Below are 27,053 nucleotides of genomic sequence, written 5' to 3'. Positions count from 1 at the left end.
AACAAATAATTCAGAAATGTGTAATAACTATTAATTTATTATACAGATTAAAAACATATGCAGGAATAGAAACTTGAAAGGGTGAGATCAAAATAAGTAGAGTTGCACAGCATTGTGAAGGTGCTTAGTGCCACTGAGCAGTGCAATTAAAAATGGTTAGGATGGTGAATTTTATGTTATATATATTTTACCATAATAAAAATTTAGAAATTTCTAGCATAAGTAGAAATAATATTTTAACTATCAATACACAATCCTGGTGTTCCATGTGGGTTTTGGCTGAAGAAATGAGAGAAACAAAAAAGAAGAGTGAATATACCATATTCCTTATCCTGACTATTGAATACCAGACCTCTGTAAGACAGACTTTAATCCAAAAACATCTATGACTTTGAAGGGAAACCAACACATATTACCAGCTGTGTGATTTGGACACCTCACTTAAGCACTCTGATGTTAAGTTTCCTAATATTTTAAAAATATTTTATTTATATAATTTTAGAGAGAGGGGATGGGAGGAAGAAAGGCAGGGATAGAGACACTGATGTGCAAAAGAAACGTTGGTTGGTCGCCTCTCACAGGCCCCCATCTAGGAGACCTGGCCTGCAACCAAGGCATGTGCCCTATGTGCCCTGACCAGGAATCTAAATGGCGACCTTTCGCTTTGCAGGACAAAGCTCAACCAACCGAGCCGCACCAGTCAGGGTGTTCCCTAAGCTTAGGGTTTCTCTCCTGTTGCACAATCTACTGAGCATAAAGACACCAGCTTGGTTTTCCCCCATTGCCCAGTGTGAATTGGGCCATGGGGAACCAGCAAAAATGTTGATGCTCTGACTACAGCTGTTGCCCTAAGTAATAAGCTGTCCTCATCTCAGATTCATAAATCTTATGTCTTCAACTGGCATCCGTGAAATAGGACCTGTACTGGGACCAAAGCGTATAGTGGCGGACAACACATGTCCCCTGTGGGGCAGAAGGTTAGGGGAGAGCAGTGTAATTTGACAGAAGGAGGCTGGGGACGGTCGCGGCCAGAGAGTTTTTACAATGCCATCACTTTTATCAAGGATTAAAACTCAGCTCTCTCAGCTGGCATGTAATCATCAAGTGTCTCATTTTAAATAACTGTGAATCAAGATTAGTTCAATCATGCAGCCTGCCTGTGATGATGAGGCAATTTACATATTGGCAAGTAAATGGCAAAAGTGATTGCAACAAGAAAAAAGTGAACTGCAATTTATTATTTTTTTTCACCATCATGCAGGAGTTTTGACCCACGGGTGGACCACTATATCAAGGGAATTAGACTCCATTGTAAGATGCATGAGGAAAAAAAAATAGGTTTTTACCACAGGACAAGATTTTGTGAAGGCCTAACGTGGTGATTGTTGCGATATTTTAAAGAAAACATTATTTCTTTATTTTAATCTCAACATTAAAGTATGAAGTAAAAATTGCCTGCAAATTAGCTCATAAAAGAAGTTTAAATGATTATTTATAGCTGAAAACATTTTCTAAGAGAGAATTACTTCCTCCTGAGATTTATTCTGAATGTCATGTTAACGAATTTTACATGAATATTTCTTACACTATTTTAGTTGTTAAATACTGAATAGTGTTCTTTAAGGCTTTCAAGGGAGGGGGACTTTTAGTTCATGGCATTTCAGTTTAATGTTCTTTTACTAAGGATGTACTTTGAAATGACCGTCCTATCACTCTCAGCACACGTACAGTTTTGCCATTCTGCCTGGCATAAATGTCAAGAGTAAGATGTCTTCCCTATCCTAATGAATCTCCTCATACATAACAATCAGCCTCCATACTTTGTGAATAATCATTTGTCCAATGAACTAGCCTACTGTGTCCTTTTATGATTTCTCATGTCATCCTTGTATCTCAGTGGATAGAGTGATTCAGGAGCAACTCCGTGAGGGGTCTCTTTATCCCATCACAGGGGGAAGAGTACCCATTCACTGTGTTATAAAGGATTGCGAGATGATTGGAAGATGAACAACTATTTATTCCACATGTAAACTTTTTAGAGTAAAGAAATGAAAATCAAAATACTGTTTTTGACAAAAGGTAAATGTCGTTTGAAATTTCAACATGGACCTTAGGAATATTTTTTTTCCCTTTTTCATCCATGGTTTTAGCAACAGCAACGGACACTTCCATTAGAAACTCGTTAGGAAGGAGGAAGAGAGGTTAGTTAACGGGCCTGAGAATTAGAAATATTTATGTTGTGTGAAGTAATTTGTAATTTAAAATACACTTTATGTTTTAAAGTTTCGTGAGTGCTGTTGTGCCGTCCATCCAGCTGTGGCTTTTGTGTGTACAGAGTGACATATTTTTCTCAGGCTAAATCCTGAACAGAAGAATAAAATCCTGTTCTGCTTTGCATTTATGAGAAGGCAGTTGGAGAGAGGGTTTATCACCTGACATAAAGTACTCCTTAAAACATCATTTTGCTTAAGAAAAATAGCCCTTTTGGCCCTTCATTAGTCACATAAAGATATTTTGGGCAGGTTTTGGTATCTAATATAAATGTACCAGGTGGCTAATAATATATTACTTCTCAATTTGAAGGAGGTTTTGTTACATAAAAATATAAACCTTCATGTTCACAAGCAATGATAGATAAAAATATTTTTTTCAAAAATATGGAGAAGCTCCCTAATGCTAAATATATTTTAAAATTTGATAAGACATGAGGGAAAGAGAACCCTATGCCCATAAGCACCCAGCTTTGTTCTGTTGAGCAGTTTAAATGGCCCCAAAGAAGGTTTTGGTGCTCTTGTGGAAACTTCTACCATCAACAGAGAAAGAGCCGTGAAATCAGATTAAAATATGTCTTTGACATTTTTCTGTTGACTTTACTAATTAAGGCAAATTTGAAAACAAAGGCAGATCTCCAGTCTTTCCTGAAGCAACATGAGTCAGAATTGAACCTCTTTGTTGACACCAGGGCAGACCAGTCTACTGGTTTGAGATAAGCATAAATAACCGTCCTATGTCTTCTTCAATGCCTGTGTGTGCAGACCACCAGGAAGCCTAAACAAACTTGCTTCCAGAGGCACTTGAAGAGAATTGTGAGTGCTGGGAGGTCACTTGAAAGGATATTTAGACAACAGGACTCTCTTTCGGGCACTGACAAATGGGGGGTGAATGCTCTGTTGTACATCCCAGCTTTGCTCTCTGTGAACACAGATGGCTCTGCCTCGTGCCTGAGCTACAAGGATGTGGTTTAAAGCAGTTGAGACACACACCTAGACTTGTTTCTCTCCTTTCACATAACATTAGTTGTGGTTTGTTTTTATGTCATATACAACTGAATATATTAGGTTCATCATAAATTTATTAGGCCTTTTACTTCTGTGTACTAAAAAAGAAATCTGAAAAGGGATATAGGAATAAAAAGGTATGAACAAAGCAAATTATGTTTATGCAAGACTTTATTTGTAATGAAAAACAAGTTCTTGCTCATGCACACACAGAGACTGTTGACTATAATAGAATGAAAGCATTCTAGTTAAGTATTTTGGAATTTTTTATGATATTTCTTAGATGTGATATAACCTAGTATCATTTAGTATTGATTCTTATAGCACTTAGTGTTTTGTAAAATATCCTACATTTTTTTGTTACCTTCCATCCCTTAGATACCAGGGCATCCTATTCATTTTAGGCATCACCACCCATTTCAGCCTGATACTTTGTAGTATGGAAAACGTGGGGTTGGGAGCAGTATCTTCCGTTTTTCAGAGATGTAAGTCCTAGCACATGTACCACTGCAGCGTATCTATCACAAGAATAAAAAATGGAGGAAAATCATTAAATAAGTGACAAGGACTATTCTGGTAAAGTAGCATACAGGGAAGGGTTTAGCATTACCTAGACAATTGCACCAATATCCCTCTACTGAGTGCACAATATGTTAGACCCTGTTCTAGTTGATGGTATTGTAACAATGAACAAAACAGACAGATTCTCCATTGCCGTAGCTGTCACATTCTATTAGGGAAACAGGTAATAAATAATTAGTATAATACCACATGTTTATAATAGCCAGTGAGATACATGGGTTGGGATAATTAAAATGAAATGTGATGACCACTATAAATGGCGTGGTCAGAGAAGGGTTCTCCGAAAGAGTGGCATCTGATTAGAGTATTAAAGAAAGTGAAGAAGAAAAATCTGAATTTGTGGGGAAGGTGTGTGCAGTTGAGGAAGGAGCAAGAACTCTTGATCAGGAGCATGCTTGCCGTGTTCAGGACCGTTCAGGAGACTCCATGGCCTTAAGGATGGAAAGAATGACTGTAAAAAGAGCATGAAACACTAAACAGGGGCAGGTCATGTGGATCTTTCAACTCATAGTAGGAAATTCAAATTTTGTTCTAAAAATAATGGGAAAACAATAGAGGGCTTTCAGCAGAGTCATACAATCTAATTTCACATATAATTTCAACTTTACTGAAGTACAATTGATATACTACAAATTGTAAATGTTTAAAATTTGATTAATTCTGACATACCAATAAACCTGTCAAAAACATTATTGCAGTCAACATAATGCACATAACCTTCTCCCCGAAGATTTCCTTGCGCCCCTATGTAGTTCCACTACCCTGCTCCTCCATACCTCCTAACCCCATGGCAACTGCTAATCTACTTTCTATTTCTCTAGATTAGTTTGAATGCTAGAATTTGGACATTCCATTCTAGAATTAGAATATTACCAAAAAAATGTGTATTTTTTATTTGGCTTCTTTTACTCAGCATCATTATTTTAAGAGACATCTTTGTTGCGTGTATCAGTAGTTCAGTCCTTTTTATTGCTGAATGATACTCTGTTTCATAGATAATCTGCAATTTACTTTGACCTGTTAACAGATATTTAGATTGTTTCCAGATTTTCTGAGATTATAAATAAGACTACTGTGAACATTTGTGTACAAGTGTTTATATGGACATATGCTTTAATTTTTCCTGGGTAAAATACCTAAGCGTAGAATGGCTGAGACATATGGTAGATATATATTTAACTTTTTAAGAAACTGCCACATACAAACAAAATAGGTACAGCATAGGGGACATATTCAATAATATTGTGATAACTATGTGTAATGTCAGTGGATACTAGGCTTATCGGGAAGATCACTTTATAAATTTTATAAATGTCTAACCACACATAAAACTAATATAATGGTGTCTTTTGAAGATCAGAAGTTCTTAATTTTAGTTCTAAAAGAAGTCCAGTTTATCATTACCGTTCCTCTTGTGCATTGTGCTTTTTGTAGTTTATCTAAAAAAACTTTGCCTAACCCAAGATTACAAAGATTTATGTTACTTCTAGAAATTTTATAGTTTTAGGTTTTCCACTTATAGCTAAGATTCATTATGAATTAATATTTGAACATGGTATGAAAGTTAAATTAAAGTTTTCTTTCTTTTCTTTCTTTTCCGTTTCGACTACACTTTATTCCTTTGTTTACATCCTTTTCATCTGGAATCGATTTTCTTCTGCTTGGAAGACTTCCTTTAACATTTCTTATAATGCAAACAAGTCTGCTAGTGGTGAATTCTTTTAACTTTTGTATATCTGAATGTCTTTATTTTGCCTTCCTTTTTAGAAGATATTTTCACTGGGTAAAATTATAAATTGAAAGATTCCTTTTTTCTTTTATTGCTCTAAAGATGTTGCTTTACCATCTTCAAGCTCCCCTTGTTTCCAGTGAGAAATCTGCTGACAATCTTATCTCTGTTTCTCTACATGTCTTTTTTCCTCTGCTTTAAATTTTTTTCTTTGTCAGTAGTTTGAAGGAATTTAATTATGATGTACCTTCATACAGTCGTTTATGTTTTTGAACTTAGAGCTAGCCGAGTGCCTTGCATCTGTGCATTTATAATATTCATCACTTAGAAAATAATAGCCTTTATTTCATCGCTCTTCTCCACTCAGGATTCCCATTGCATGTATATTTGGCTGCCTGAACTTGTCTCCGGTGCACTAATGCTCTTTACATTTTTTTCATCTTTTTCTCAGTGTTCCATTTTGAAGAGCCTATTCACTGATTTTTTTATCAGCTAATTTAGCGGTTTTTAACTGGTGTTCCATGACATACTGATGCACCACAAAAATTTTTAAAACATGCAATCCCTGACTATTTAGTCAGGGGCACTGACCTCTTTTCCCTTAGATTGTCAAATAAAAAAAAATGACAACAGCCAACACAACAATAGCTGTCTGATGTAAATGAATCAAAATTATACCAATTTTTTGTCACATAAGCATAAAATATATTTTTGGTGTGCCGCAGACTTTTAGTAATTACTTTATGTGTGCTATGAGATGAAAAATGTTGAAAATTACTGAACTAATCTAATCTGCTATTATTTCCATCCAGTGCATTTTTTCTTTTGCTTTAATTATATGTTATTGATTATGCTGTTACAGTTGTCCTGATTTTTCCCCTTTTGCCCCCCTCCACCCAGCACTCCCTACTCCCTCAGGCACTTCCCCCACCATTGCTCATGTCCATGGGTCATGCATATAAGTTCTTTGGCTGCTCCGTTTCCTATATCGCACTTTTCATCCCCATGGCTATTCTGTAACTGCCTATTTGTACTTTTAAGCCCCTCACCTCTTCACTCATTTGCTCTATCTCCTCTCCCATCTAGCAATCGTCAAAACATGGATATGTTCTCCATATCCATGATTCTGCCTCTGTTCTTCTTGTTTGCTTAGTTTGTTTTTTAGATTCAATGGTTGATAGATTTGTATTTTTTGATATTTTATCGTTCACAGTTTTGATTTTCTTCTTTTTCTTAAATAAGTCCCTATAACATTTCATATAATAATGGTTTGGTGATGATGAACTCCTTTGACTGTTTTTGTTTTTTTGGTCTGGGAAGCTCATTATCTGCCCTTTGATTCTAAATGATATCTTTGTTGGGTAGGGCAATCTTGGCTGTAGGTCCCTGCTTTTCATGGCTTTGAATATTTCTTGCCAATCTCTTCTAGCCTGAGAAGTTTCTTTTGAGAAATTAGCTGACAGTCTTATGGGGAGTCCCCTGAAGGTAACTAACTGCTTGTCTCTTGCTGCTTTTAAGATTCTCTCTTTACCTTTAACCTTCAGCATTTTAATTATGATATGTCTTGCGATGTGCCTCTTTGTACCTATCTGGTTTGGGACTCTCTGTGCTTCCTGGACTTGTATGTATATCTCCTTCACCAAATTAGGGAAGTTTTCTTTCACTATTTTTTCAAGTAAATTTCCAATTTCTTACTCTTTCTCTTCTCATTCTGGCCCCATTGATGTGAATGTTGGACCTCTTGAAGTCATCTCAGAGGCTACTTATACTATCCTCATTTTTTGGATTCTGTTTTCTTCTTGTTGCTCTGATTTTTGCTCCCTTATATTCCATATCATTGATTTGATTCTTGGCTTCATCCACTCTACTGTTGTTTCCCTGTAAATTTGTTCTTTATTTCAATTAGTATATCCTTCATTTCTGACTGGATCTTTTTTGTGCTTTTGAGGTGCTAAGTTTCTCGAGTATCCTTATAATCAGTTTTGAACTCTGCATCTGATTGCTTACCTCCATTTTGTTTAGCTCTTTTTCCGGAGTTTTGATCTGTGCTTTCTGTTGGGCCATGCTTCTTTGTCTCCTCATTTTGGCAGCCTCCCTGTGTTTGTTTCTATGTATTAGGTAGAGCTGCTTTGACTCTGTGTCTTGGTAGTGTGGCCTAATATAGTAGGTATCCTGTAGGGTCCAGTGGCATGGCCTCCCCTCTCACCCAAGCTGGGTGCTCGAGGTGCGCCCTTCAAATGGTCTGAGTACACCTTTCTCTTGTAGTTGAGACTTAATTGCTGTTGGCAGATCAATGGGAGGGATTTACCCAGGCCTGTCAGCTGCAAGGACTGGCTGTGTCCACTGACCAGCCTCCACCTTCTGTGGAGGATCAGTTGTGTAGGGGCAGGGTGGTGGTGCTCCGACATGGTCTGTAGCTGTCCACTGGGTGCACTAGCCCTGGTCTTCCCTGGGTCGTGCAGGCCAAGGTCAGCTCCCACCTGTGTCTTGCCTGGGGCAACCTGCCTGAGCTATAAAGCAATCAGAGATGGCTGCTTCTTGTGATGGGCTTGGGGGTACCCAGGTAAAGCCAAGCTGTGACTAATCTGGCCGCTGCTAGTACCAGGTCTGGGGCTCACTGAAGCCAGCTCTTGTTTGTTTGATAGTATTTAGGAAGTTGTGAAGCATGAGCCAAGACTAGCCATTCATATGGAAAGGCAGCTTGGGTAGGCTATAATTTGGGTAGGGCAGAGTCTCTGGGCATCTCCAAGGTGAGTCAAACGGTGTAAGCCAGGTTGATGGGATCTCAGATTTGGCACCAGCTTACCAGTTCTGTGGGGGAAAGGTTTAGAAAAGAGACAATGGCCTCTCTTTGCCTTGATGCCAGGCACTTCAGAACTAATCTAATCTGCTCTTAATTCCATCTAGTACATTCTTTATCTCAGATTTTGTAGTTTGTAACTTTAGAAGTTTCATCAGTTTTTTTTTAATCTCTTTCATATGTTCAGTCTTGCCTTTAGCTTCTTGAACATATGGAATAGAGTAATAACACGATTTTGAATTCCTCTGTATATTAATTATATCATCCTTGTTATTTATAGATTAATTTAATTTGATTTTTCTCTCCATTATGGATGGCATTACCTGCTTCTTTGTATACCTGGTAACTTTTGATTGGACAATAGATACAGTGTATTTCACTTTATTGTATACTGGACATTTTTGTATTTCTAAAATTGTTGTTGAACTTTATCCTGGGATGTCATTTAGTTAGTTGGAGACAGTTTGATCCTCTTGGGTTTTGTTTTGAGGGGGTTTTTTTAGGCAAGATAATATAGATTTTAATCTTGGGTCACTTGCTCCTCATTATTAGGCAAGACTTCATTAATATTCTAACAAATGCCCTGTGAATTATAAGGTTTATCAACTGTGGCTGTTAGTAATAAACAATATTTCTGAGCTTGCATGATATCAGGGCATTGTTTCCACTAACCTTTTCCAGTGGCTCCTTTAGGTGGTTTTCTCACGTGCACGTGCTGATCAGTACTCAGCTGAATATTGGAAGGGTCCCCTCAGCATCTCTCAAGCTCTCTTGCTGTGCCATTATGTCCTCTCTGATACTGCACTCTATGGAATCTCACCTCCTTGGTTTTCCTTGACTCCCCAAACCACTTCCTCAACCAACAGCCTGCCAATTTCTGCCTGGGTTCTTCGTCCTTATGCTATTACCTGGAATCTGTCAAGGTAGAAATCTGGAATAATTGTAGGACTGACTTGATTTGTTTGTCATCTCTCAGGATCACTGTCTTTTGTTGCTCACTGTCTTGAGAGTCATTGCTTCTTATATTTTGTTGGGGTTTGTTTTTCAGTTGTTTCAGATGGAAATATAAATTTGATCCCCATTACTCCAACTTGGCAGGAAATAGATGATTAAATAATTCCCAATTTATTATGACCATGCAATGTTACAGTGAGTAATGGTCACAAGATTCCATTGCTGAGTAGCCTGATACACTTTTTAAAGAATGATTCTAGTTGCTGTGAGGATAATGCATTGTATATGTGAAGGAGTGTGCCGGAACATAGGGAGGATTACCTTACTATTTTTTTCCTGAATATAATTAACATTCCGTTTTAAAATTTATTCTTTTAATTAAATGCTAAAGGCTCCATGAAATAAGTGGATAGTGATATCACCTTTCAAATTGAATTATCTAGGGCGGGACTTAGATTATCTGAGTTGCTCTTGTCCCTCACCATTCTAGGGAAGACTTAGAGTTGGGCAAGCAATTGGAGTCACCCATTAGAAATGTAAGTAGAGATGCTAAGTAGGTAGTTGGAGATTATGAGGAAGAGCTCTGACAAGCGATCCTGGAATTCAAAGGAGAGATCAGACAAGGAGTTACGAATTCAGATGCCTTTATCCTACTGTTGTTCTTAAACTCATACAACTAGAGAAGGGCTCTCCAATGAGTGAGTATGTATAGATATAGAGCTGAGAAGAAACCTAAAAGTAATCCCCTAGGGCACTGCAACTTTTAGAGGCCTGAAAAAGGAGAATTCAGCAAAAAGAGTGTTACAAAGGTTAATAGAAGTAGAGGTGGCATTGGGAGAGAGAGAAGCAATAAAATATAATTGACTTTTATTGGTGTGTGATATCAAGAACTCATAAAACCACAATTAGTAGTCACAAGTAATACTATTTGGATGGGAAAAAAAGAAAATAGAGCAGTTATAGAAGGAACAAAGTTATGTACCACTTCTGTGAAGTTCAAGTCATAACTCTACTCATCACTTATTAAACATTCTTTATCATCAAAAAATTCTTATATATTATAAATTTTAATTACTTTTATATCCTTTAAATTATTTTATTTAATGTATTGTCAACAAGCAGCAGAGAGACAGTCGGGAGTCAGACATATAAGATCAATAAGTATTTGTTGATTGAATGAATAAATTAATGAAATAATGAATACTAAACAAGTTCACCTGAATAAACACTGAATTTGTGGCAGAAGCTGAGGTGCCACAAGTTAACTAAGGCCATTGAGTGAATTACTTCCCTCATTGTTTTCTGTTTTATTTGTAAAAAGAGAAAGTTAAAAAGAATAAAAAGATACCTCTTGGGTCTGGCACTTCATGATACCTTGGTTGCTGATCCTAACATATTTCCCCATAGAGTGTTAGTTCTAAAATCCTGATTTGATAAAATATGTAATTGTAGTCAATAAAATGTAATGATATCTTAAAAGTTAAACACAAATGACTGCCTATATTTCTCATCATTTTTAAAAAAATTCACATTAGAAGACCATTGGATGTGATGAAACATAAAATAAGATGTCATTCCAAACATAATATTTTAATAAAAATAAAAAACATATTACTTGGATAGGGGCTACAACTTTTACATCCAGTATCTCATTTAATTCACATGGTGAAGATACTTAATGATAAGTAGTATTGTTATTTGCCTTTTACAGTTGCAGAAACAGACACAGGGAAGTTAAGTTTCCCAACTACACAACTAATCAAAAAATGGTAGAGCCAGGACTCCAGCTTTGTGACTTCTGACTTGAGATTCTATGTCTCCTAGACATGCTGTTCTGCATTGTCTCACAACTGCAGGCTATGAAAGTGAGAGGATTTATTTTTAACTTTCTAAAGCACTTAGCGAATGAAAAATGTATTATCTTTTATCACTTAAATTCTCATTGTTTATTTTCTCTTACCATACTTTGTTTGTCTGTTTTCTTCTGTGCCATTTTTTTATCACCTATTTTTTTATAGTTGAAATATAAACTTTTCACTAAAATAAATAAATCAATAACTATACCATCATATTCCTTAGGACATTTTTGGAGAGACATTATAAACTAATTTATCCTCTTAACTTTAAACATATGTGGTATTAGTGCCTGTGAAAAATTTACTAATTTGATCATTTGAACAACTATGAATAAAAACTTTCTAGATTCAAAATAGTTTCCGGACCTAGTGTTGCTGCTTAGCAACAACCCAAACTTTGGTAGTTCTGTAAGCTTTTTGGTTGTTAGGTGATGCTTTTTTCCAGCTGGCTTCACCCTGCTCCCTGACCACAAATGATTTACCTATTCACTGGTCCCCAAGGGACTGGTGTTGAGTGTGGAACTTCCCTAGGACAAGCAAATCAACACCACTGCCAAAACAGATGGAACAGCATGTCCTTTGGACTCTGTATGCACAGGGAGCATATTAGTTATTTTTTAACATGACAAATTCTACCTACATGTTTGTAAGTTAAACTTCTGCTTGCATTTCTATTAAAATAATAGATTTTTATTGATTTTCAAAGGCAATTTGCAAGTTACTCTGTATAAATAAACATTTATAAAATTGTGCATCTTGTACTGTTAAACAAATTCTAAAAATTATAACTAAAGCCAAATAATTGTATCTATTGGATGCTCGTGTTTTGTTTTTTATAGAAATTGAGTCACATTTACCAGATTTGATAGGCCTCCCAGAACTTGCCATCATAAAAGTTCAATTTTTTTCTTCTCGAAGACTTTCAGAAAACTAGTTACATAAGCATATAAATATTCCTGGTGATAAATAAAAATTTACTAACATTGTTTGATTTTGAACCACTAATATTTTGATGACTGCCCATACCCATCTTTGGTATCATTGATAAAATTTTTTGTACTGTACATTTTTATGTTTGTCAAAAAATTTAGAAACCAAATTGTACCCTGGAATATCTTATTGTAAGTGGAGATCTAGGAAGTGTTGATTTTTATTCATCCCATCGAGTGTGGTTGGAATTCATTAATTTTTTTGAATCTCCTGTGGACAAAGGTCTTAATGACTTTTGAACTTCTGATATTGAGGTAGAGAATTTTTAGCAGATATTCCAGCTTTTATTGTATTATATTTATCCCTAGAGTTTTTTGTATTGTGGAAATCCAATTTCTTTAATAAATAGTAATTAATTCATGTTCCTTTTGTGCACATTTATGTATGTCTTGGGTCTCAGTGATTTCCACTGAGATTAAAGTTCATTCAGCCCCTTCAGATTTTCACATCTGAGTGGTTGAAGTTATGTAAGTACTTCTTAAACCCCAAGAAGCTCAAAAATGTAAATAAACCTTGGCTGGGACAGAGTTAGCTAAAGTAGGTGCACTATAGCTTATAAAACTAGAATTTCAGATTCTACTTTTAGCTGGTATTAGACCACCATTCTCTCTTCTGTTTTCATATTTCAGGTAATCACCATAGGTCAAAGTATGATTGCTTCTGATTAATCCAGTACTGCTACCAAAGAGTCATAAATAGTGTTACCACCTGGAGGATTTTGTAATATTGTAATTATGAAATCCAAAATATAATATGCAATGACCAAAATCAATCCAATGTTGTATTGTATTTGTGGCTTTATAATTTAGCTGCATTTATAAAACCAGGTATGGATTTTTATTTCACTATTATAAATGCATAAAAATAAAGGCATATTATTTATGAATGAAATAGCATATAAATTGCCATCATATACTTGTTATTTTCAAGAATACCTATGCTAATTAATATCTCTCTGAAATAAACATTGAAAATGAATTATAGTTCTATTTAATTTATTAAACATTTATGATACTCTGGGCAGGTACTGGATTGGATTTAGAGAGAATAAAATGTAATTGAAATATAGTCCCTTCCCTTGAGAAACACTTTATCAAGTAATGGAACTAGAATAATATGTATTAACTTACACCCCAATTAATTTCAATAGCAATTGCTGTTTATATACAATGAGTCTCTGGAATTTTTATGTAAAAGAAGTTTGTGGACAGAACTGAGGGGCTAAGAGATTTCTATATAAGTTGAGTTTGCATAGCAAGCAAGCTTTGACTTACATTGTATATTTATTTGGAATGGCTTCTATGTACGTGTTGGAGAATCAGACACTTCATGGGAATCAAGTGGCTAAAACCTTGCATTTTCAAATCTTCTGCTTCTATCATGTTTTATTAAAACATGTGCCAGGAATCCTACTGAGTCTTATAATACTTATGATCATTTAAAAATCCAGAAAAGAATAAATGAGACAACTGAAAAGTAGAGTGACTGGCCCAAAGTCACATGCTAGTGATTGATCATGTTGAACTAATCTGGAATTTGAACCAGGTACATTCTCAAAAATGGACCATAAATAAATGACACTGAGGAAAGAACTGAAAATTCATTCTTATGCTTATTTATTTTTTTAATTATGCATATCATATATTGTGTTTACTACCTGATGTCTTACTTGGTAGCTATAATCCATTTCTTCCCATCTCTGTACAGTATACACACGTTTCATTAGGCTTGTCCATTGTAACACATCAACTTGTTAAGACTTCTCTGAAAGTGACTAAGGCCACCAAGGCTATTGGTTGTATCATCCAGGCGAGTGCCTCAGGCAGATATCCTGTTCCACACTGGCCTTATCCTAGATGAGTCAGGGTTTCATATCTCTACCACTATTGATAGGTAAGATATGAAGGAGTAGTTTTCATTTCATGAAGAAATGCATTATGATATAGGTTTGAAACTAATTTTTTCACATTTTTAAGAAATGAATTCAGAACTTTTATTTCTAACGGATTATTTCTAATGTAATGAAATACAGTCTGTACACAAGTAAGATATAAAGTTTATATAAAGTGTAAGATTATGCTACCATTTGTTTAGCCTAAACACCTACTTTAATTTAATTCCCACTTTCTAATTTAATTCTCACAACAACCTTGAAAGGACTGCATTATTATCATCATTCTACAGATGCATCAACAGAAGTTGCAGATGGATACATACATTGCCCAAGGTCACATCAGAAGTGGTGTGGAATTTGAGCCCAACCATTCCAGCAAATTTACCACTGACTAGTTATAATACTACATTAAGTAGTAACACCCCAGTGCCACTCCCGATCATTTCCTCCTGGATCCAAGAAAGTGCATATGTGGGAAAGATAAATTTGATTACACTTGGGGCTCTTGTGAGGTCACTTGTTTTCCTACCCTAGACAAAAATAATTATTCTAATAAAAAAGGACAAGAATCCTGAAATTCTTGTCTGATGTGTGAGATCATTTTTGTTGTTGTTGTTTTTAAAATAGCTCAAGAAGTAGCACTGGAGAGAGAAAAAAATGAAGAGAGAAAGGATAAGTTGGAGCTGCTGTCATAAATTAGAAACAATCTGGCTATGATCTTCCTCACGCATGCCTGAGGTCTGCATTCATGCAAACTAAGATTAACTCTCAGGCTGTCTTCCTAAAAGAGCTCCATGAAATGTAGCCTTAGATTTGTAATTCCAGACTGCCTGGAGGGCTAATATTATCCTATTATGAGGGATTGTCAAAAAAGGACCTTAAATAAATGACAGTGAGGAGAAGCCCTGAAACTTGGGCAATATCAGTTTTTCTGGAACTATGTTCTCATCCATATCAAGGTCATTTTGCCTATTTGTTCAAGTAGGAAAATCCCTTGTGTCCTCAGCTGTTTTACACAACCAGAATGTACATGCCCCGGGTGAAATTTCATCACCTTTCTTTATATGTTACTGACAGAAGGAAGGGAGGGAGGGAGGGAGGGAGGGAGGGAGGGAGGGAGGGAGGGAGGGAGGGAGGGAGGGAGGGAGAGTTGAACAGTGGAATGGGGCAAGAATAGAAGTCAGGCACAAGAATGGAATGGCTTGAAGTGGATACAGCACATTTAAGTGAGGCTCTTCCAAAGTACAGGAAAAAAGAATTACCAACCTGTGCATAGATCATAAATTCGTTTAAACATGTGTTTGCTTGGATTGCAAAATGTTTAATATTTTTTAAATTTTATGTCTTCAGATAAGGGATGAATTGTGGAGCCTCTCACAGAAACACAACTGTTTTCCCATACTAAAGCCATGGCAAACATAAACATGCCCCTACACATACCATGAAGTTTCCAGAATTTAGTAAATAGCCTAACCTGAACTTTCCTTGACAATGTCTTGATAAATATATGGTCCCTAAAGTACCTTCAGTAGAATGGAAGATAAAAACTGTTAATTAAAACGTCCCACCATACAGCACATTTTAAATGGTTGGTCTCTAATGTGTGGACTGTTTTATACAAAGATGTCTCTGATCTTAAATTAAGCCCTTAGAAGAAAGCAACATAACTCTTATACAAAATGTAGTTTGAAACCTACTTGGTAGATTTTTCATAGCTAACGACTGTGGTTGGTCAATATGACCATACTTCCAGAATGACTTTCTAAGATCTTAATTTGATAAAAATAGCAAAATTTAATAATTTTTTACAAAATTATATAGAGAATACTAAAAATGATTTTTATCCATCAGGGTCTAGAAAGAAACAGATGGCACTTCCAAATTGGATAATTTGGGAAACATTAATAGTGTATTTTTAACAGGTGAGAGCAGAGGAGGTAGAAAGTACAAGGGATAGTTCAATATCCCCTGGCTAGAAACAGTAGTGGGTGGTTACCACTCACAGGCTTGAAGAGGCAAAAGGAAGGAGCATTTTCCAAAGCCCCAAGACAGAGAGGGCTTTGTGGAAAAGAGTGCCTGACAAATGCTGAACCCAGCAATTGAGGGACAGAGCTGGAATGGTTACTCTGATCTTGTGGTGCTCCACTCCTGTAATCCCGGGGGCTCTGCATTGGTGGAAGTGAGAGTCAGAGAACAACAGAGCCTGAGAGGAGACCCGTCCGGGTGTGCCTGCTGGGCACATGGCGACGTGGGAAACAGTGGGACACGGATTTGTAGGGACAAATAGAAGATGAACAGCACACCTGTGAATTTAACTCAAATGAACATATAATGTCTTTAATCATTGCTGAAATGCAAAGATACCAACTCAGAAAAAAAAGCCTAAAAATTAGTGAAATGTTAAGCATGTATAGGCAAAAAAACTCAAATAATTAATAAGAAATGGGTCTTTATATTTTATTTTTTGCAAAATTAAATTCAAGGAACCATGGTAAATTTTCCTTTTGGTACTGTTATGTAAGAAGATTATTATGAGAGTTTTTTTACATAGATCGATAAAAAGGATACAAGAAGTTTTGTAAATTATGTGTTTACTCTTAGAATGCTAGAGGAGTGAATGTAGTCATATAAGCAGAATGTGGAACCAATAAAATTCCTTATGTTACTCTCTTAAAAGTGTTCAGCTGTTGTACACTGAAGGCTTATACCTATTGGAATGTGTGTACTGTAAAAAAAAAAAAAGTAGCAGTAATCACCTTTTCACACAAGCCACTGAACTGAAATGATCATCTGCGTTTTAGCAGCCATTCAGCACTCCTTATTTTCTGTCTGTTCATAACTGGAAAGATGTGTGAATTAAATCCTCGGGGCCTTTTCCCTGGTGCTCTGGCAATTTAGCCAGTGATCGCTTCACTATATTCTTTTTATTTCCAACCAAATAAGACTCAGATTAACACATTTTCAGTACTGAAGTGTGCAAACTTCTTTCTTAAAAAAAAAAAAAAAAAAGCATTCCCTTTTGTTCTCCTGCTAGCAATTGCAGTTACTAACTTGTTCACAATGGCATGTCATTCATCGGTAAATGGTCTATCTTCGGAAATGTGTACATCAAGGGCATGTTTTTGTACAGCTTTTCTAAGGATGGAGGGGAGATTCCCAAAGCATGATTTTTATAGTCTTTATTTCCCAGCCAACACAATTATTTGGGCTGTCGGAGTACAAAGAAAGGTTCTATCTATTATCATTAGCAACAGTAGCAAGTTTTTTTCATTAAATTTGATATTTGGGCATGATATTTGTTTTTAAGAAAATCCAGTGTTTTCAGAAAATTCTATGCAGTGCAAAATTTAATAATCAATGTGACCACTTACGAGTAAGTGTCCTTTTCACTAATTTTTCATTAACACTAGCAAATCCAAGCTTAATAATTCTAATGATCCTAGTTTATATTTACACAGTGCTTTATAAGAGGGCCTGTACCTTCTCCAAGTTTATAGTCTTTGTTTCTATGCTATTCTGTAAGGTCTTTGGGCCCATTTTGCAAATTCAGCAAGCTAGGGCCGAAGAAGAGAAACGATTTTCTTACGGTCCATCGTCATGCAGCTGCAGTTCTAACCCAACTGTTGTAACCACAAGCCCTGCAGTTTTTCCACCCGTCCTCCTAGACTTAATTAATTCAGTGCCTTTAGGTTCCCAGTACTGTAGTATCTTGGGAAATACAAACATCAAATTTTTTTGCAGCCCTTTTTTTTTTTTTTTTTTTAAGATTTTGTCTATTTATTTATTTTAGAGAGGGGGAAGGAAGGGGGAAAGAGATGGAGAGAAATATCAGAGTGTGGTTGGCTCTCACACGCCCCCTACTGGGGACCTGGCTCACAACCCAGGCATGTGCCCTGCCTGGGAATTAAACCAGCAACACTTTGGTTCACAGGCCGGCACTCAATCCACTGAGCCACACCAGGCAGGGCTTTTTGCAGCTCTTTTGATCACACATACATGAGTGAGACTAATTTTGCCATTTTTGTTTAATTTTCTTAATTTGACATTTTACCAAAAAAGACTATGAAAAAGAAGTAAATTCGCAAGGTCTATCCATGTTGTCACAAATGGCAGCACTTCATCTTTTCTATTAACCAATGTCACCCCAATAACTTTAATTTAAAAAGAAAAAGAAATAAATAAAAGCATTCTACATGTCCAGTTGTACACTCAGAACCTTCCAAAGTCCTTCCCTCCGGTAAATACAGTAAATAAAATTTATAAATAATAGAAAAGAGAAAAGAAAAATAAGTAAAACTATACCACACAAAGATATTTAAAGAAAAGTCTAGAATAACCACATGGTCCTGTCTGCTGCCCCTTAATCCCACCATACTGAGGGACTGAAGGCAGTGGTTGTGCATAGATTGGTATGTTAATAAACAATATTGGATTAACATATTTTTTCTCAGTCAAAAATATATATGCAGCCCTCGCTGGGTGGCTCAGTTGTTTGGAGCTTCCTCCCATACACTGAAAGATTGTAGGTTTGATGCTGGAGTGCATATGGGAGGCAACCAATTGATGTTTCTCTCATCAATGTTTCTGTTTCTCAATCCTTTCCTCTCTCTTTTAAAAATCAATAAGCAGATCCTCGGGTGAGGATTTAAATATATATATGTAAATATATGAACATACTTAGAGGTTCTGAATACTGGTTTTTAAAGAAATGAAGTCACCCTCTGCATGTTGTCCTTAAGTCCTTTCAACCTTAATAATATATCATGGATGGAGATTACCACTTGCCAATAGAAAAACACACAACTTCATATTTGCATTGTAATATCACATCCATGTATAATTTTACATAAACAGGCATCTAGTGGGCTCTTGTGCCCTTCTGCTCTTTTTAGGATTTTTTCCTCTCTCCTCTTGTTTCCTCTTCCGCTGGACTCTCTCTCGCTCTCCCTCTGCCCTCCCAACCCACCCCCAGAAACTCACTTTAACTCACCCGTGCATGTTCTTCCTTGATTTTTTTTGTGCTCATACTGTCATATGCACATGCATATCTACAAACATATTTATTCATACCTAGGCACTTTCTATAGGAGTTCTGTCATTATATGTTTTACAAATAAGCACATTACACCACTTCTCATTTTACTCTTCACTCTCAGTCCTATCTTGTGGAAATTCCTTTAAGTCAAATGGCAGAGCGCTAATTTATTCTTTTTCATAATCGCATAATATGCCACGATGTGACTTTACTATAACTTATTTAATCGTTTCTCTATTGATGAGCCTTGTTTATTAGTCAGGATGTAGTCAGGAGAGAGAAACAAGACTTTTTGTTTCAACACAAAATTTATTGTAAAGATTGAGTGCTTGGCTGTAAAAGATCATTAACTAGTAACAGAAAAGGCCAAGAAAAGAACACAAAGAACCTGCAAATTAGTGCGCCAGCCTGGGTGAACGAATGAAAGCACTTGCAATTATTTAAAGCTGGGAATAGAGGATCCATGGAACTGAAACTCAGACTTCTAGGGGTGGGGGGAGCCAGTTAGTTGGCTTATTCTGGTGTCTAAAAAGTGCACAAGGCTATTTTGAGGGTGTCAGGAAAGCCGCACCCTGTACTCAGCAGCTGCTACAGGAAGGAACTGCAACTACAAGGGTGAAGGTGCATTTCTAGAATGATGCTCACACACAGAAGAAGCAAATAAGAAGCCAATGGGAATCAAATAGGACAGAGCGTTGTCAGAGTCTCTGCAGTGCCCTCGTCCTAGTGCAGCTTCAGAGGGAGCTCAGTGATGCATCCGAAGCATGGTTTGCCGAGTCCCAAGCCAGAGCAGAATTTAGGAGGGCGGGCTGAAAACTTGGAGACATTCACAGCGGGCCCCTTTTTATTGCCAAGATTTCCTTTTTCTAGTTAAGAGCCTAGCTGTATTAGGTATTCACATATTCTTATGTACCATGCTTTTATTTCTCTGTGGTAGATCCCCAGGCATGAGATGACTGCATAATATTGTATTGCTAATTTCACCAGATGTTGCCAGATTTTTTTCAAATGATACTGCAAAAATTCCCTCTTTCTACTAGCAATTTTTGAGAGGGCTGTTTCATCTTATCTCCACCAGCAAGAGAGGCTATCACTCTTTTCAACTTTTCCAGCAATCTTTTAGTACTTTAATTCACATTTTTCTGACCGAGATTTTAAGAATTTTGTCATATACTTATTAACAATCTGTAGTTCTGTTTTGTGTGAATTTCTCTTCCTATCTTTTCCTTAAAATTTTTTCTATTGAGTTTTTTTATGTTGTCATTTTGTGTGAATAGAAAAACCTCTTTGTATATTATAGAAATAGAACTTTATCAGTCTTCCATCTTGTACTTTTCTAACTCTATTGTTGTATATTCGCTTCAATTTTTGTATTTTTTTCAAGTATGATATAATTAAATATGACTTATAGCTCTGGTTCCTATATTAGTTATATAGATTTCTTCCAAACCAATACTGAATTTATAATTTAGGTTTATTTCAAAGGTTTTTTTTATTCTTCACATTTCAGGCTGTTCAGCCTGGAGTCTGTGATTGTATATACATTCACAGTGTATATACACTGTGACTTTTTCTTCCACATGGAGAGCCAGTTGTCTGGAAGCATTTATTACATTAACTATCCTTTCAATATTGACTTGAAATAACAGTTTTGTTACCTGTAGAATGTTTATATATATATAAACATTCTTGACTGACCTATTTATATTTTTTTTTGGTTAATTCTAACACCAATACTGTATTGATTTAATCATAGAATTTTTAGTATGGGCAATGCCTGGCATAAGGAGATGTCCTTTTTATCATTATTCTCTTGACTATTCTTAGGCATTTCTTTTTCTATGTATGTTCTTTAAGATAATTTTATCTTTCTCCTTTCTGCTTCAGAAAGGAAGAAATAAGCCCCATTGGAGACTTCATTGAAACTACCTTATACTTACATGTCATTTTGCAGAGGATTTATATTTATCAGAATTATCTTTCCATCAAAGAATGGTGTTTTTCTTTGTTCAGATTATGATTTATACTCCTCAGTAAGATTTTATAGTTTACGTTTTAATAAAATTTTATGATTTCTTTGTGAAATTTATTCCTAAGTGTTTTTTTAAAATTACGTTTCTGGATATTTACTGCTCGAAGAGAGAAAACGATTTATTTTGCAGTGTTTCCATTAGGATAGTCTAAACTGTTATAATAAATTGTAAAAATATGATGGCTCAAAATAAATACAGGTTTATCTCTCTCTCTCTCATGACAGTTTAGAAAGTATGTTCCAAATTGTCAGAGGGCTCTTCACAATGTGGTCATTCGTGGACTCAAGAGAGTTCAGCTCTACTATCATTATTATGTGGCTTCCTGGCTTACTCTAATACTCACCATCCTAGCACAGAGCAATACAAAATGCACGGAAGAAACTTTAGATTTATGGGACAGGCAGGAAACGGACAATTCCTGTCTAATTCGCAGTTCACTGGAGGGAATTGAGTCATAGGCAACCTGTAACTGGGAGGGAGATATGTGACTGGGAAGATGTATACTGGTTACTATTCTGTCAATACAAAAGAAGGGAGAATGGGTTTTAGAAAATATAGTAGACTCTGTCATGTTATAGTTATTCTGTATCTAGCCGTTGTAGCAGTTTTCCTTTTCAGTTAGAGACTCTTGGAATTTCCATTACAATATACTATCAACAAGATTGTTTTATTCCTTCTTTTTAAATATTTTTTCCACAAAATGTTTTTTCTTGTTATCATATTTACTAGAAACTCTAAGACAAGTTGAGCAATAATAGCAAGAGCAAGTATTCCTAACAGAATTTCTTTGATTAACATAATTCTAATATTTTACCATTTAGAATATTTGGTGTTGGTTTTTATTGTCTTTATTCCTTTAAGAAGTTTCCTTAAATTCTTATTTAACTTAGAACTTACATTATAATAAGACTGCTGGGATTTGTCAAATATCTTTTTGGCATTTAATTATAAGATCATGTTTGTCCCTTTTAATGTATTTACCTAAAGAATTATGTTGATGCTGAGTGACGACGTAAGCCAGGCGATGAAAGACAAATACTCTATGATCTCACCTATGAGAGGAACCTAATGAGCAAAACAAACAAACCAGCCAAACAGAACCAGAGGCATGGAAACAGGAACACACTGACAGGGACCAGAGGGGAGGGGAGGATAAGGGACGAAAGAAGGGGAAGGGTCTAGTTAAAGAACAAGTGTAAATGACCCATGGACATGGACAGCAGGGTGGCGATCGACTATGGGAGTGGGGGCTGGCAGGGACAGGGGAGAGCAATGGGGGAAAACTGGGACAATTACAATAAACAACAATAAAAGAAGAATTGTGTTGACACACTTTTGAGAAGAAAATAACTGGAATAAGACAGATTTATTCTATTCCCTGTACACTTTTAGAATAAACTGCAGGTGTAGCAAAGATATATGCTACTATTTAGATATCTGCTAATATTTTTAAAGATTTTTTTGCATCTGTCATCCCAAATAAGACTCGAGCATAATTCTGTTTCCCTTCTTTATTTCTTTTTGAGTACTTTCTTAATACATTCAAGTTTCACTTATGCAGGATTAATAATATGCGTTAGGAAAATTTATGTTTCCATGGTAAAGAATAGTGTAAGTAAAATTGGAACTATGTATTCTTTCAAAGTAAGAGAGAACTCAGTTATAAAATAATCATGCCCTTATCCTTTTAAGGGCATGCAGATTTTCATTACTTTTCTAATCTTTTCTTTGTTGTCTATCAAGTTTTTCTCCTTTTCTTGAATAAATCCTGGCAACTTTTATTTTGCTAGAATATGATTCATTTCCTCAAGGTTTTCAAATTTCTTGCAACAGCATTACTTGTAGCTTTTATAATACCTTTTTTTTCTGATTTATTCTGTGTCTTTGGTCCTGTATCCCTTCTCATTTCTTGTATAACATTGCTTTCTCTGTTCCTTATCAAACCTTATAGAAAGTTCATCTATTTTGTAATTATGTTCAAAAGACCTGCCATAAAAGAAGTATTTGTTTATCCTTCTTATTTATATTCACTTAATGAGTTTTAGCTTTTATATTTACAATTTGTACTATATTCTTTTATTTTACTTTGAACTCTGTTCTTTCATAGCAAAGGCATTTATAGTTATTAATGTTCATCTGGATACAGCTTTTGCTCTGTTCCAAAGGTATTAGTCTGATATTTTCTAAAGTTCTTGGCTATGATTTTCCAGGGAGTTTTTATTTCTTTGGACCAAGCATTATCTAAATATTTGGTAATTAATTTTCAGGTGATTAAGATTTATTGATCACATTTCAAATTTTTCTTTCTAATTTTATTTGCTCAATATCAAAAGAAATGCCCTATAAAATCTCTACTTGAATATTTTTGTTAAAGTATTATTTGAGGTCAAATAATTTTTAATGTTTTATAGACATTAAAAAGATTATTTTAGTTAATATACATATAATTTTTATTTATCTATTAATTAAATTTTTATTGCTATATTCAATTTTTCTATGTTCTCATTTATTTTTTTGTTTGTAAGTTGCATTGCTTTAAAGACTTTTCTATTCTTACAAACTTTAATTACCCTAGCAAAAAACTATCTACTATCTACTTAGAATTCTTCAGGTGACCCTTCAAATTATCTTATTTTTTTTTCCTGCTTTCAAATAACCCTGGCTTTTAACTGAGAAGCAAAAAAAAGAAAAAAGAGAGAGAGAGAAAGGAATATACTACAGAATAGCATCGTATCAGTGGTCTCTGTGAGACTGTCCTATGCTGGTTTCTTTACTCAGGAATAATTAGGGGTTTTTTCCTTCAGTTTACGTATAAAACCTTCTACAAGCTTCCTTACTGTCCTTTCTGATCAATGATAAAATATAGAGTATTCATATGTAGATACTTGCATATCCAGTCATATCGTGTATTCTTCAACAAAAACTGTTTCCTTTTCAAAAAAACTATGCCACTTTCCTTAAATTATATATTAAACAATTTAATAGTGATTTTTTAAATTTGGTAATCATCTTTTTCTCGGTAATAAAAATTCTACCATGCTTCATTAAGATTAAATGTTTAAAATAATATATTATTTATAATAATCACAAAAAATGACAATATCAGATACATTCATATCAAACCAAAAATTAGAAACCTCTTGAAAATATTAAAAAAGCACATGTAAAACTAGAAGCCTCTCCCTTAGCATACTGTAAATGATCTTCTAAAATCCAACATTACTAATTGATGATCTCAGACTTTTTATGCAGACTTATTAGAACTTTTTGGTTCCGACTTTTATTGGCGTACAAGGTCACTACAATTTGAGTAGCAGTAAGTAATGTTAGAATCTGATACAACTTCTTTTTAATCTAAGGTAAAGAATTTGAACTGATCATAATGAGGTATGACAACCATATTTGACTAATCTACAAAGAAGAATATGTTATTGTGATAGTAATGAGACAAGCCACCCAAATAATTAGTAACAAATGAGACAGATTGCTTTGGAAGTTTTCCAAGAGATAAAGTGCTTCTGGTGCTTTGCTTCAAAAACACGGCAGACCTAACTTCATTAATTCCCGTGGGTAGAGGAGAATTTGCTTTTCTATCCCCAAATTTTATATGCCAAAATCCAATCCACAACAGAAACAAAACTGCAGGACTGAGAAACTCAGATGTTTATGTTAAAATTATGAGTCTAGTAACCTGTGATGATCATCATCAAATTTGAGGGAGCTCTTTTGGTGTTTTCTCTACCTGTAAGTAACAATGGACATATTATAATCTTGCAATCTATAGAATCTTTTTATTTATAGCTTGTTTGATTCTTACAACAATCTCCATTTCACAGTGAGGAAATTGAAGTCATGAAATGTCAAACAATACACTCTTGCTCGAGCTGGGGTGCTCCCACAGGCCTACGACAAGGCGGTCTCTCTCTCCCCATCGCTGCCAGCAGAGCCACTGTGCGCCCTGCTCCGTTCCCACACGCTAACAGGAATAGCAACAACAGAGAATGAAGCCATCACACACACACCAAAAAAAATACCTTTGCCTAAACTTATTTATTTTGTTAATGCCTAACCTTTCTTAGGAGAAAATAGAACCAATGGCTTTCAAGTTAAAAGATCTCTTGAAGTACTAAATAATCAAACAGATGCTTCCTCCCATTAAATTGGAGAGTCCTGGTGAAGAGAATGGGAATTATCTCTGTATTGCAACCCTGTGCTGAGCTCATTCACAACTGAGGAGGGAACCTGGCCCTCCTTGTTCTATCTGAAAATATCACAAAGTCCTATTTGGTTTGAAAAATTAAGTAATCTGATGCCAAATTAAATTCTCTGCAGTAATTCTTGTTTCCTGCTGAAGTACCTTTAAATTCTAGTTCCTTATTCGTGTTGTCAAATACCATTTAAAAAGAGAAAACATAGCAAAACACACTACAACAAAACTGCTCCCAAAGCTCATTAATATTGTGTGGTCTATTTACCTCTGTTCTATTGTGTCAAAATTCCTGAATTTCACTGAGAAGGAAAGATAGATTGCTTTTGTCTCCTAATCTCTAGAAGAAGAGTTGAGATGTCAGTGGGAAAGTGCCTCTCTCCATCACCAGAGGAAGCTAATCAAGGAAAAATGTCTGCAGGTAGTAGATACATTAATCTCCCCCCGGAACACGGGGCTGTTATGAGGTGTAACTAATCGTATCGTTGGGACCCATCTCGGCCTGTAATAACATGCTCCACAATGACATCGGTGGTTGTAGGAGATGGATGTTGCATGTAAAGGAAAAAGTGCTGTTCAGCTGGAATATCTCTCTGGCCTGTGGACAACACAGTGACAGTCTGCAGTGAATGTGGACACTGTATTTCCACAGTAGCACCGTTGCCATATCCTGTCATCAGCATGTTTCTGAAACTGTCTCAAGCTGTCCTCATGTGGCAATTTCAGATCCACAGGCTCTTATAACAACTTAGTTATGAAAAATGACCTCTGTCAAGGTGTCTACTCAAGTGCATTTTAGTGCTGAGTCCAGATGCTCAGAAAATGTCTTTTGAAGAGACTCCTACAGTATTTCAGTGGCAAGGTTAATTCAGATCTTTCACAAACTTTTGGTTTCCAGAACAAGTTCTTCCTACATTTTTTATACAGAATAAGTGCGGTGTGATCTCTTGCTACCTGTTCATTGCAGACATTCTAATGAGCCAGTCACTTATCCACCGGTAGATAATTGGCAGAATGGAAAGAGCCACCAAATGGACTAGTCAGGCCTCGGGCTGGCCTCGGCTTGGGCCAGAAGCAGAATGCTTATGTTTTTCAAATGAGGGGATGACATTCTTTAAGGTCCCTTCTTACTTTAAAATTGTATGACTTTTTAAAAAGTTATTTATTCAAAACCTTTTTTATGCTTCTTTTCTACTAAACTGGAAAATCTTTAAGAGGCAAAAATGGAGGTTACAATTCTTAAATTACTTTTAAGTTTTAAATTTTAAAATAATTTTTAAAATATTTTCAATTTAAACAATTAAGTGTTTTTTATGAAGAAGCTACCTTTTGAAGTTTTTTAATTTTAAAAGGAAAATAACAGAAAAGACCAATAAAATGCATTTCAAAAGAATGAGTTAGATGTATGTACCATGTGCTTGGTATGCAATATTTACTGACACTGAGAATCAAAATTTACTCAGGATTTCCTGGTAGCAAAAGCAAAAGGGAATATAATGGACTGTACTTCTACTGCCTAATCTAATTTCAAAGGAGCTGCATACTTTTTTCCTAGAGAAATAAGCATTTCCTGGAAATACATGCTTGTAGACTGGTACACACCCTGAAGTTAACTGAAACATTTTCAAAGGGATACTGATATGTACTAGAGAAATACAGTTTAGTAAGAAACAAGCCACCCTGTATAAGCAATTT

The 27,053-nt window shown here is 35.5% G+C and overlaps 1 protein-coding gene across 1 annotated transcript in view; it reads left to right on the top strand.

The window, feature by feature from the left end:
• The window catches only part of MARCHF1 (membrane associated ring-CH-type finger 1), a 240,864-nt gene that overhangs the window by 92,034 nt on the left and 121,777 nt on the right, over positions 1 to 27,053 (top strand). The window lies entirely within an intron of this gene.

This window comes from Pteronotus mesoamericanus, unplaced genomic scaffold, assembly GCF_021234165.1.
Source record: "Pteronotus mesoamericanus isolate MK-2021 breed Mesoamerican mustached bat unplaced genomic scaffold, CSHL_Meso_final contig_32, whole genome shotgun sequence".
Lineage (NCBI taxonomy): Eukaryota > Metazoa > Chordata > Mammalia > Chiroptera > Mormoopidae > Pteronotus > Pteronotus mesoamericanus.
The sequence above is the reverse complement of the archived record's forward strand: the minus strand, read 5'-3'. Positions and strand labels throughout refer to the sequence as shown.